The sequence below is a fragment of the Lotus japonicus genome, chromosome 1 (genome assembly GCF_012489685.1).
Source record: "Lotus japonicus ecotype B-129 chromosome 1, LjGifu_v1.2".
Taxonomy (NCBI): Eukaryota; Viridiplantae; Streptophyta; class Magnoliopsida; order Fabales; family Fabaceae; genus Lotus; species Lotus japonicus.
The window spans coordinates 114,809,357-114,821,491 of NC_080041.1; the positions used below are offsets into that span (position 1 = coordinate 114,809,357).

General features: G+C 37.7%; 1 pseudogene; it reads right to left on the minus strand.

Moving 5' to 3' along the window:
* Positions 1-73: 73 nt before the first annotated feature.
* LOC130729501 (probable pectinesterase/pectinesterase inhibitor 36) lies at positions 74-6,096 on the minus strand (annotated as a pseudogene).
* Positions 6,097-12,135: the final 6,039 nt, after the last annotated feature.

Below are 12,135 nucleotides of genomic sequence, written 5' to 3' on the forward strand. Positions count from 1 at the left end.
ACAATCCCAGAGGTGCATGGTTTACAAGTTACAACCCATTGATCCAATACTTTCATCTAGCTGCATCAGTTAAGGTAATTTCCCAGCTTAAATTCCAGACCAGAATGGAACCCCTGTAGTTGGAATCCACTGCTCTCCTTGCAATAGCTGGCTCACAGTGAATGGTGATGCCTCAATATCTGTTTGCAAAACATGGAAACCAGGCCAGTTCACCCTGTACTGGGTAGAGGCACCACTTCCCGTGTTCATATACTCTCCATAGTATAAAGTTGAACGTGCATAGTTTCCATCCCACTCACCCCATCCCTTTGGATCAATCAACCCATCTAAATCTGTCTTCATAAACACTGTCCTTGAGTACTTTTTCCATGGCCTCCCTAAGTAGCTCCTGATCATGGAGCCCTTTGAATTGTCAAAATCAGATGCAGGCCTAACCTGGCAATTCTGAATTGAAATCCCAGTGGGTTTATGAGGATCATCTCTTCCCTGTGCTGTGATGAAGTTGGCTTGATTGTCCATTGGTCTCCTTACATAGATGTCACAATTTTGGAATACCACTGAGGCATCACCAAATATGAAATCAATGGTGCCATATATGTGGCAGTCTCTGTAAAATTACCTATTTGAATGCACAAAAAGAGTGTCTTGATAACCTTTGAAGCTGCATCTATAGAAGACTGATCGGTCGGAGCTAACCTTTAGTGCCACTGCTTGATGCTTTTGAGGACCTGCTGTGTTCTCAAATGTCATATCTCTGGCCCAAAACCCATCCCCAGATACATCTGTTTGATACAATTATGAAGTTAGCAAATGAAACCTTTAATTGACACTGTAAACTTGGTTTGAGAAATAAACGAGTCTCACCAAATGTAGCTGAGCTAAGAGTAGAATAGCCATCAATGAAATTTCTATTGCCAATGACAATAGTTTTGTCTATGCCATCTCCTACAAACATCACATTCTTCAAGTTGTGTCCAATTTCAACTTTCTCATTGTAGACTCCTGATTTAACATAAATAATGGATCTTGCAGGACGACGTTTTTTATCTATTGCAGCCAGGGAAACAACGGCGTCCCTGATTGTTTTGTGGGTACCTGAACCATCCTGTGCCACGATGAAGTCTGCACTAGAAGTCTCACTACTCCATGATGCTAGAAATCCAGCATCTGATTCGGATACTGTTACCTGAGGTGCCTCTACAGACAAACAAAAACAAGATTGAAACTTGTTAACAAAGGTAAACATCTCGTGCCTTATCAACATTCTGTCACCAAGTTACTCAAAGATTTCAATCTTTACATCAGAGGCATTCTTTTTAATTTTACAGCAATAAATATCATTGATTATCTCGATTCAGAAATAAAAATTCAGGACAAAAAAGCAAAATCAAAAGAAAAATGATAGAATGCACAACATTTCAACACTTATGCTATAGCAAGTAGCTTTTAGTTAGTGTATTCGGCAATTGCATCATAACTTTATTGGTAGCTCTAAAGCGCAGGTTTAGGCTCACAAGAAGTGAATAAAATGGGATGAATGAGGCACTGCGAGAAATAGAGAACTCTTACAAAAGAAAACAAACCAAGGAGGTTCCATATTTTTCAAAGGTGATGTGTAAAATAAGGTGGTGCTTGAGTTTTTCTAGAGATTAATATAAGTTTAACCATTTATCAATCTAACTAACTAACAAAATAAAAACTGATACACCCGGTACTGGCTCCTATCTTGAGCCCTAAAATCCGCCAGATAGAACACACTGATCTTGCAGTCATTTAAATTCCTGATGAACCAAGCGCTAATCTCACTAATTTGAGCCCTTGGAAATTCCAATTGCTTGAAGTGTGATTCAATCTATCGAGCTAAAAGTCTTTCAAAAGAATCTGAACAAAGTATTTTCTTTGAGGCATTTTGTCAAACACCTTGAAACCATCATCAATGGATTTAGAACAAATTACACCATGCAATTACAGGATAGCTCCAAAGGGATATACCGGACTTATATGGAGCTTCATCATGTGAATAAGATCGAATGATTCAGAAAGTCGAGCGTAAAGCTCGTGCGGTTGCTTCTACGATTTGTTCTCCATTTTCACAATCCTCCATAGGAATATATCTAGGGGATAAATGTTACCAGAGAGAGAGAGAGCTTGATGGAAAGAGTTGTTGGCAGCACCATGGAAATAGTTAGTGACAGCCATGAAAGTCTAAAAATGGAAGGTAAGGCAAATGTAGTGACATCCTTTGGTGAAACTCTATACCATGTTTGAAAAATGGGACTAATGTGGTAGTTTGAGGAAAAGAGAACTCTCATAGTAAACCAAGGAGGTTCTATATTGTTCAGAAGATATGTAAAATGAGGTGATACAATCCAAGAGCTTTTGTAGAGATTAATGGATACCGGGCAGCTTAATCATTGACCAGACTGATTAACTAACTCAAAACTATAAGAACATTTGCAATGGTTAGTTTAGAGTGATGTTGAGAGTTGTTGAGGGTTTGTAGTGGTTGTTGAGGGTTTGTTGAGGATGATGTGGAGAAGTGAGATGTTGAGAGTGTTCAACAAAGTTGAGAGGGGAGCTCGGTGCCACGTGACGGCTGCTGAATGGAGGAGGGCAGGCGCGTGTCTCTCACGTGCAGACAGGGCGCGTGTGTGGCAGGTTACGGAGAGAGAAATGGCTGAAGATGTGTGGTGGGACGCGTGGCCAGTATTGGTTGGTTGGGCGGATTTTTTTTTTTTAAAAAAAATCTTTTAAACTGAATTATCTTGTTGAAAAAAAAATTGAAAATTTTTTATAACCAAAATTCATAACTTTTTTTCTCTATAAATAGAGACTTGGTTCGTTTGATTTGGACACAGAAAAAAAAACCAAGTTTTTCACCATCTTATTATCTCTCTCACCATCTTAAGTTAAGAAAATAAAATAAATTATTGTGTGCTTAGTTTGTTGTCTTCCATTTTTAAGTTAAGAAAATAAAATAAATTATTGTCTATATTTAAAAAAAATTAAACTGTTAAGTGTTTATTGTTTAATTTAATTTAAAACAATAATTGTAATTTTATGTAAATAATAAAAACAAAAATATAAAATTAAATAAAAATATGAAATAAAAAAGTGGTGGGGTAGGGTGAGTGGTGGGGTAGGGTGTTGAATGAAAATCATTGGAGTGGGTAATTGTTGAGACAGTGTTGAATTGGAGAGAGAAGATGATGTGGAGTGTTGGGAAGAGAAAAAGTGGTGTTGAGAATGTGTAATTTAAATAAACCATTGTAAATGGTCTAACAATAACAAACTTAAAAATAAATAAATTCTGTGATTAATGGGATAATCCGTACTAAACATAAACATTGTTTCTGAACCTAGACTAAGTGATTTAGAGTCGACCATTTTTATCCCTAATTTTTCTAAAAAAACAGCACATGGTATATGGACTTATGCATTGTTCATGCTTCAAACCCAAGTAGGCTCTTGCATCTAAAGACAAATTTGAAATATAATGTATTAATGTGATCTTAACCAAACATGTTATGCTTTTGAAATAATTAGTTCTTAACAGATTTTACTATTGATTTAAAGAGAAATAACAAACAATTTATTACGATAGTTAAATAAATAGTTCTACTTCACAAAACATCAAAAGAAAACTATAAACAAAACCATTAAAAATTTAATAGATTATTTTAAATAATTTAAAATGACCTCATTTTAAAATTTGCCTTGGACTTAAATATATATTGAGAGTCGATTACTACACAATTATTTTTTTTGAAAGTACACAAAATTTCCACATTTTTTTGGTTGGTTCGCTCGTAACCCTTTGCGGTTTACTTTCATTGAGTGTAATTAGTTGAGTGCATAACTATCACGTGATGTCATCAAGCAGGGGCGGACCCACGTGTAGGCAAGGTGTGGCTTTAGCCACACCGGATTTTTTAATTTTTTTTGTTAATATCGTTTATAGCGGCGGTTCTGGAACTGCTGCTAAAAGTAATGTGTTAATGTATGACGACGGTTGAAAGCGCCGCCATAGCTTAATAAGTAAAAAATCAAAATTCACACTTAACATCAAATTAGAACGCGGTTTTTCTTTCTTTCTTTCTTCCATTGTTGCTTTTTGGCATACATCAACTTAAAATCATTTTCCCCAAAAATTGAAAACCCACCAATCTTCACATTCCTAAATTTCTCATTGTATGGAGAACCCTGATCACCGCATCAATCAACCACAATTCAAGAAGAAATTCAATTGATTCATTGTCTCTCAAGTAAATCAACTTCGTAATTCACCTTACTACGCTACATACAATTCATGTTGGATGATCTTTTCCTATTTCTATTTTTTTTAATTTTCAATTTTCAAAGATTTTTTTTGGTTTACGAACTTGTTGCACGCGTTGAGTTGGATTGATTTTTTGAGTGAGAATTTTTGCTTGTGAACTCAGCAGATCTGAGTTCTTTGATGGAACCATGTGGGGTTTGGAGCTACCTCCGTTTGTTTTTGCTGATGAGTTTTCCTGTTTTGATTGTTGATTCGTGTCTCTAAATTTTGGAATGTTAAATTAGCAACATTGTAATGTTTTCTCAAAAAAAAAAGCAAAATTTGTTCTTTTTACTGCACAAATTGGTCTTAACTTTTCTTGGTTGAATAAAATTTTGTATTTTTCATGTGAGATTATAGTTACTTCTTGCTTGCTAACTAATGTAATTTCTACTTTATATTTTAGTCTATAATTTATTTTATATTTAGCCTCACCAATATATAATGTCTGGATCTGCCCCTGCCATCAAGGCATGGAAATGGTCACATTGTGAAGACAATTTGAATGTTATCCAAGTATAGCTTGTAGAGGTTGAAGTTGCAAAATGTTTGTCTCATTTTAAGAAAATCGAGCTACCTGGACACCCATTTATTTATTCTATTCAATGCAATATTATATATATATATATATATATATATATATAATATACCAAACAAAAACAAGTTTCACAATTTAATAAGATTTCTAAGCAAATTAGACCCAACACATAACACCCGTTCATTTATTCAATTCAATGAGCTAGGATATATATACATGACTTCGTCTACTATCGTAGACTAAAAATAATATAATTCACAAGTTAATAAGAATTCTCAATAAATTAGTTTTAACAGATAATTAGCTTATTATAAATAACATATGTATACTAATTATAAATGTTAACTATAAGAGCATAGTATTTTCCTCTTGTAACAAAAAAAAACTATAAGAACATAGTACATGGTGAATCGGTTTTTAAGTACATAATCCACCGTAGAAGTGTTTATAGACATTGTACACTAATACACACAATACACATCGTCATCACGCACATGCATGAGAGTATAAAGCAGGCAACAACAACAATTGAACTGTACGTCATGACATACCTTTGGCTTTGTCTTCAGTACCAATTGCATACAAAAGAAGAGCTTTCCTAAGCGTCAAGGTCAAGTTTCTATCCAAAACCTGAGCTTCCCAAACCCTCTTTGTCCTTCAACCCATCCAAGCAAGCCCTATGGTTTGTCATCACAGCACTTACCCACGTAAGTGCATCATCTTGTGTGGTATAAACGGTGTCGTTAGCCATCATATGAGAAAGCCTAGACTGGCTCTCTTCATATAACTTTACACAATCCCTTAAAGCCACCACACTTGTTTGATCCAAATCGCCATAATGCAATATTCTCATGTTATCAATGTAACTTTTGGCTTGGGAGACTTGAATTTGAGCAATGTGCAGAACCTCCATTTGTTTGTAGCATGAGGTGGTTGTAGCCATGGCTAGGAAGAGAAACAAAGCGGTTACACAAGGAGACATTTTTTTTGCTTGAGGAATGTGATGACTTGGTAGAGTATTGCTGATTTATAGGTAGCCAATGAGGTAGGAAGACACTTGGATGGTCAGGTGTCTCTTCTTTGTGATCTAGCTTGTTGCAATATATTGCCTTCTTAATTAAACCAACTAGGTTGGCGTGGTGTCAACACTTCGTCCCTTATGCAAGTGTTTAGAAGTTTGAGTTCCAATTCTTATGAATGGAAAAGAAAAACTTATTGGTAAGTCTCTTGTCACTTAACAGTTACACTGCCAATAAAGTAAAGAATTAATCTCACGACTATCGGCTATTGAGATATCTAGCTAGTTATAAAAAAATGTATTGTCTTGTTGAACTTACAATAATATTTTGAATAATAAATTATTTTAATTCTTAATATTTGTATCATTCATTAATTTAGTTATTTAAATACACATTTTATTTTTAAAATTATTTGAAATTAAAAAATGGTAATATTTTGATATATTCACCCGACTTTCTCGCCAACATAAAAGTCGATCATGGAATTTGGAAATTAAACACGTACGGATCTGTTTACCAGCAGAGTAGGGCGTTGTAGCGTGCGGGGATTGATCAGAGATTGGAATGGGAAAGTGGTCAAGGATTTGCTACCATGCTGCAACAGAGGTAATCCCTTGAGAGCTGAATTGTGGGGCATGATTAAAGGCCAATTAGCTTATGAGTTGAAACAAACCATTGTGCTGATATGTTAGCAAAACATGGCCAAGGAGTACATGACTTTGTTTTTTAACAGTGAATTTGTTTCCTTTTTCTTAGTGTTCCGGTCTAAATCTCCGGTTAGGGCTAAGCAATTAGGCAATAAAAGTAGAACAAGGCAAAGTAACAAAATGAGTAAAAAGTATTGGATCCCCCACCGCATGGGCGGTGTCCTCTTTATATATTATGAAGTTTTGACCCGTTCGGGTCATGGGTCGCCTGACCCAATAGTACAAATTCGGTAAGCCCACATAATACAAAGGCTGTAAGCCCGCTAACAGTACACAAGCCCACAAGACACCTAAGCTTAAAAGTCATTTTAAGGTGCAACGTGTCTTTTAAGTAAGCCCACAATACAATACTCGAAGCCCCTAAACATATAAAGTCAGTAACGCTAAACTTAAATAACTATTACATGCAAAGATGTCACATAATAAACAGCATAAGCCTCGCCCTTGTAACAAGCAAATGAATCTTCGCCTTTTTCAATAAGCAAAAAGAAGCTTCGCCCTTGTCGATTACTGAAATTACTCCACCTGCTCTCGTTTCTAAGATTCTGACTGAGATCTCTTCCCATCACTTCACTGTCATATTCCTGTCATAATCACAAATAAGATATGCAAATATTTTGAAATTTGAATCTACCTTCCCTAACACGTGATGGCACAAAACCTGACAATTCTCATAATTCATTTCCACTCAGCATTTAATACCCACTATCTGAATCCTTTCAAACGGCACTAGTAAAAAAGTAATTATTACATTCAAACCTGAAGAAACGCGACTGTTTACTTCCCCAAGACGTTTCACCAGAGAAGTTTTACCGGTTCAACAAAGGACACGTCTCCTCTCCTAAAGCCTAAAAATGTATATGAAACCACGCGACTACTCCTAGTTACGATTATAAAAGCACCACCTCTCTTCACTTCTCACTACTTTCAACCTCTCTAGTAATTTCCTCACAAAATCCTAACAGGTGCTTGCTGCTTACTCTCGGGAAACAAAAGGACCTCTGAGAATTTTACAAGAACATTCCGCGTCTTCTTCAAAGCTCTACTCTTTTCCTCCTGGTAAATCCTCATCCCCTTCAACTATTTGTTTATCAGCTTTAATGTTCACATCCCCTCTTCTCCATTTCTTCTCTTGAACTCAAAATCAAATATCAAATCAAATTTCTTGCACACAAACTCTTTTACCTAGAATACTGAGACCTATCTGCCTAATATATCCATAAACGACTCTTTCACAAAACTTCTCCACCCTGATAACCCCTTTTCCTTTTAATTTCAGGTAGGTTCTCAAAAATGGTTGCAAAAAATTCCCGTAAGGCACCTAAGAATCGTAAGAACCCCACGGCTGCTGATTCCCTATGGGTTTCACGAAAAATCACAACTAGATTCAGTCATTTCCATACCATTCCTAAAGTAATGGATCTGCTAACCAAATACACTTTTAGGGCTGACGGAAATGATGCCTACTTAGACATAATCGCATGCGCCCCTGATGAACCTTGTTGTTTTGGAAAACCTGACTCTAGCGGAAGAAACTACACGTATTTCTTCCAAACCATATTTCTTGACCTCGAATATAAACTTCCCCTTTCAGACTTCACCTGTTCCAGCCTATCCCTAATGAATATCGCCCCAACTCAACTATCTGCAAATGGTTGGGCTTATCTTAGGGCCTTTGAATTGTTATGCATCTGCCTGAACATAGTTCCTACCTGTAAGAAATTTCTCTCCTTTTTTGAAACCTCTGGGATGAAAGTGAAGGGTGAGTACATTTCTCTATCTTCCGCTAGAGGAAGTGGGCTTTTCACTCTGTTTAGGAGCAACTACAAACACTGGAAAGCAAAATTTTTCAAACTGAGGGAATCTGAAAAAAGTAAAGACGTTTTCTACTATGATGACGGCACTCCTCGGTTCCCATATTACTGGACTGATAAGCCCGAACTTATTTACAAAATACCTGAATCTTCCTTAACAATTGATGAGAAACATGAAGTTGATTTCTTGTCAACAATTAACTTAAACCTGTATGACTTTTACGAGGCGTTTAGAAAGAGGGACTTAGCCAGCTTTGTTGGTAAGAATCTCCTTTTATATCTCTCCTACCCATCTCTTTCGCCCAAAGATTTATGACTTTCTGCTTCTTCATTTCATTGCAGCTAGAATGGCACGCCTTTCTGAAGATGACATTCTCCGCTTCCGTCGTGAACAACAAGCATTGAAAAACAAACCTTCTCCTGCCAAGACTTTGACTGAACCTGAAGGAAGCCACTCTGAAACTAACAAGAATCCCGCCCCGAAAAGAAGGAAAAGAAATCAAGATTCTGAGAAGCCCACGGAGAAGGCTAACATTCAGTCTTCAATGAAAAAGTTTGTATCCAAAGGTGCCAACCAATATGGATCTTCCAGCGCCCCACCCCCTTCGTGGAAGTATGAACTTAAAGAGTTTGAAGACATGACTGCAGAAGAAGTCACTTCTTTATGGGATTCCCGTATCAACTTCAACACCCTGGTGGATACGAACCTTGTGTTCGAGGCTGACAGAGAGAAAATAAGAAAAATTGGGCTTCAAGAAGCCTGCCAAGCTGTTATGACCAAGAGCCTGGAAATTGCTGCAATTTCAAAAATGATAGAACTTGAATCCAGTAGCTTCGATGGGCTTTCTACAACCAAGAAGCTTGAAGACAAGGAAAAAGAGAACGCCCAATTGAAATCGACCGTGAAACTGTTGGAAAAATCTAACAAAGTCAATGAGAAAAAAGCCGCAGACCTGGCTTTGGAACTTGAGAAATTGAAGAAGACCTTTGAAGAAAACAAAGCCTTGATGAAGGCGAAAGAAGAAGAGAATAAGAAGATGAAGGAAGAGGCAAGCCTTTTCGTCTCTGAGAATACAGATTTGAAGGAATCTGTCGCCAATCTTTCCACCGAAACCACCTCCTTGAAGGCCTCCATCCTCTCCCAACTTGAAGCTGGCTTTAACAAGGCCAAAGAGCAAATTCTGTTCCTCAACCCAAACCTGCCCATCAACACTGACGGTATTGATCCTTATGCAAGGATCATTGACGGAAAGTTGGTTCTGCCCAACTTCGAGGAAGAAGAAGAAGAAGATGAAGAAGAAGAAAATGAAGGAGAAAGAAATGACGACAAAGGTGAAGACGCCAATGACAAGGAGGGTGCAGGAGAAAACCACTGATCCTTCGCCCGAAAAATAGAGAATGATGTTTTGTTTCCTGCTTGGTCTTATACCAAGTGGATGATGTAGTTTCTTGCTTTCCTGCTTTTCAATTATCTCTGGTCTGTTTAAGGCGTACCGCCTCTCCTTTATTTTAATACAAGCGTTCTTACGTTGAAAATCTCATTGTTATTGCTAAACCTTAACTCTGCATCGCCCTTCCTCACCTAGACTCATCACTTCCACTTATGATAATATGATTAACTCCAAAGTAACGTATCAAAAATATGAACAAATGAAAAATCCCTAAACAACATATCAATAATATGAACAAATGAAAATAATTCACAGCCCATATACCTTTCACCCGGATTCCTTTTAATCACAGAACGATGGGTTCATTCAAGCTTTCCACGCAAAAGAAACTTTCATAGTTTTGCACAAAAGGAAAACTTTGATATTTCCTTAACAACTATTCTTTGAATTCATAAGGCCTTTGTAATTTTGAATTGAATCAAAAATAAAGAGATCAGAAGCGCAATTTGTTCTGATATAGAAATTTGCTCGCTTGGAGACTTTGTGCTTAAGTTGGACAAGCTTAATCCAAGTTAAGGCTATGCTTATGAATTCGTGGCCAAACGCTCTAGTTTTAAGAGACTTACTCTTTCTCAATTGTCTGGAATCGCCCAATTGATAGACCTAAGTTGAAAAGTAACTTAAATGCTAACAAAGCACTCAAGAAATTTTTAAAGGTTATGCCTCGTTAAAAACTCTCCCGCCTGGGGTAGAGAAAAGAGTGCATACCTGTTTTTTCATTAAAAATTAACATCATGCCTCGTTAAAAACTCTCCCTAATGGGTAGAGAAAAGAGTGCATGCTACCAAGTCTTAATAGACAAACCACATAGTCTTGACACTTAAGCAAATACAGAAACCACAAACAATGAACACGACGTAGTCTTTGAACTGAATAACAACACACTGAAACGAAGCAAACAGAACACAACTTCAACTGTAGTAATAGCGCAAGTGTTGTGCATTCCATGCCCTTGGAACCCTGCGCCCAGATAACTCCTCCAAGTGGTAAGCCCCTTGCCCCAAATCTCGCAGAATTCTGTATGGACCTTCCCAGTTAGGTGTCAGCTTTGAATCGGTTGGACTTTTTGCCTTTCTGCGTAATACCAAGTCACCCACTTTCATGCTCCTAGGCACCACTCGTGTATTATAACGCCTTTCTGACCTTTGTTTGACTGCAGCCTCCCTTAAACGAACTTCTGCTTTAACCTCATCTGCCAAGTTCAAGTCCACTAGAACATTTTCCCGATTCTGGTTTTCTTCATATGTAGCCACTCGAAAAGTCATGTCTTGTATTTCCACTGGAATCATTGCATCAACTCCGTAAGCAAGCTTGAAAGGTGTTTCTCCAGTAGTGGATTGGGGTGTTGTGTTGTAAGCCCAAACCACTGTGATCAATTCATCAGCCCATAATCCTTTTGCTTCACCCAATCTCTTCTTCACGCCATTCAAAATCACCTTGTTTGCTGCTTCAACCTGCCCATTAGATTGTGGGTGTTCCACTGAGGCGAACCTATTTTCAATTCCCATCTCTGCACAAAAATCCCTGACCTTCTTGCTTGTAAACTGTGTTCCATTATCAGAAACAATGGTTGCTGGCACTCCAAACCTGCAAATTATCTTCCTCCAATAAATTTTTTTTAACCTTCTCAGCTGTTATCTTCGCCATTGACTCTGCTTCAATCCACTTTGTGAAATAATCCACCGCCACCAAAACAAACTTGACTTGCGCCCCTGCTGGAGTGAATGGACCTAGAATATCTACGCCCCACATTGCAAATGGCCATGAAGAACTCATTGAACTTAAAACTTCAGGAGGTGCCCTGTGAAGATCAGCAAAAACTTGGCACTTTTCACATTTCTTAACATACTCCATACAATCGCCCTTTAAAGTTGGCCAATAAATTCCTGCCCTCAACACCTTCGAAGCCAAAGATCTTCCTCCTACATGACTGGCACAGACCCCCTCATGCACCTCAAACATAATCCTTTCTGCATCCTCTTTGCTAACACACCTTAACAACGGTACTCCTACGCCCCTCCTGTAAAGTTGTCCGCCCATCATAGTATAACGACTCGCCTCTCGTATTTGGTCCTTTGAAAACAGAGCTAAATCTGACCCATCCGCTTCCAGGCACATTCGAATTCTATCCATCCAATCTAATGCTGCTCCGCCCGTAACCACCATAACATCATCCTCCTTCACACTTGGACCCTTCAAAGTCTCTTGAATTACAGACTTGTTGTTACCTGGTTTCTTCGTGCTTGCAAGTTTGGATAATATGTCAGCCCTTGTATTTTCCTCCCTCG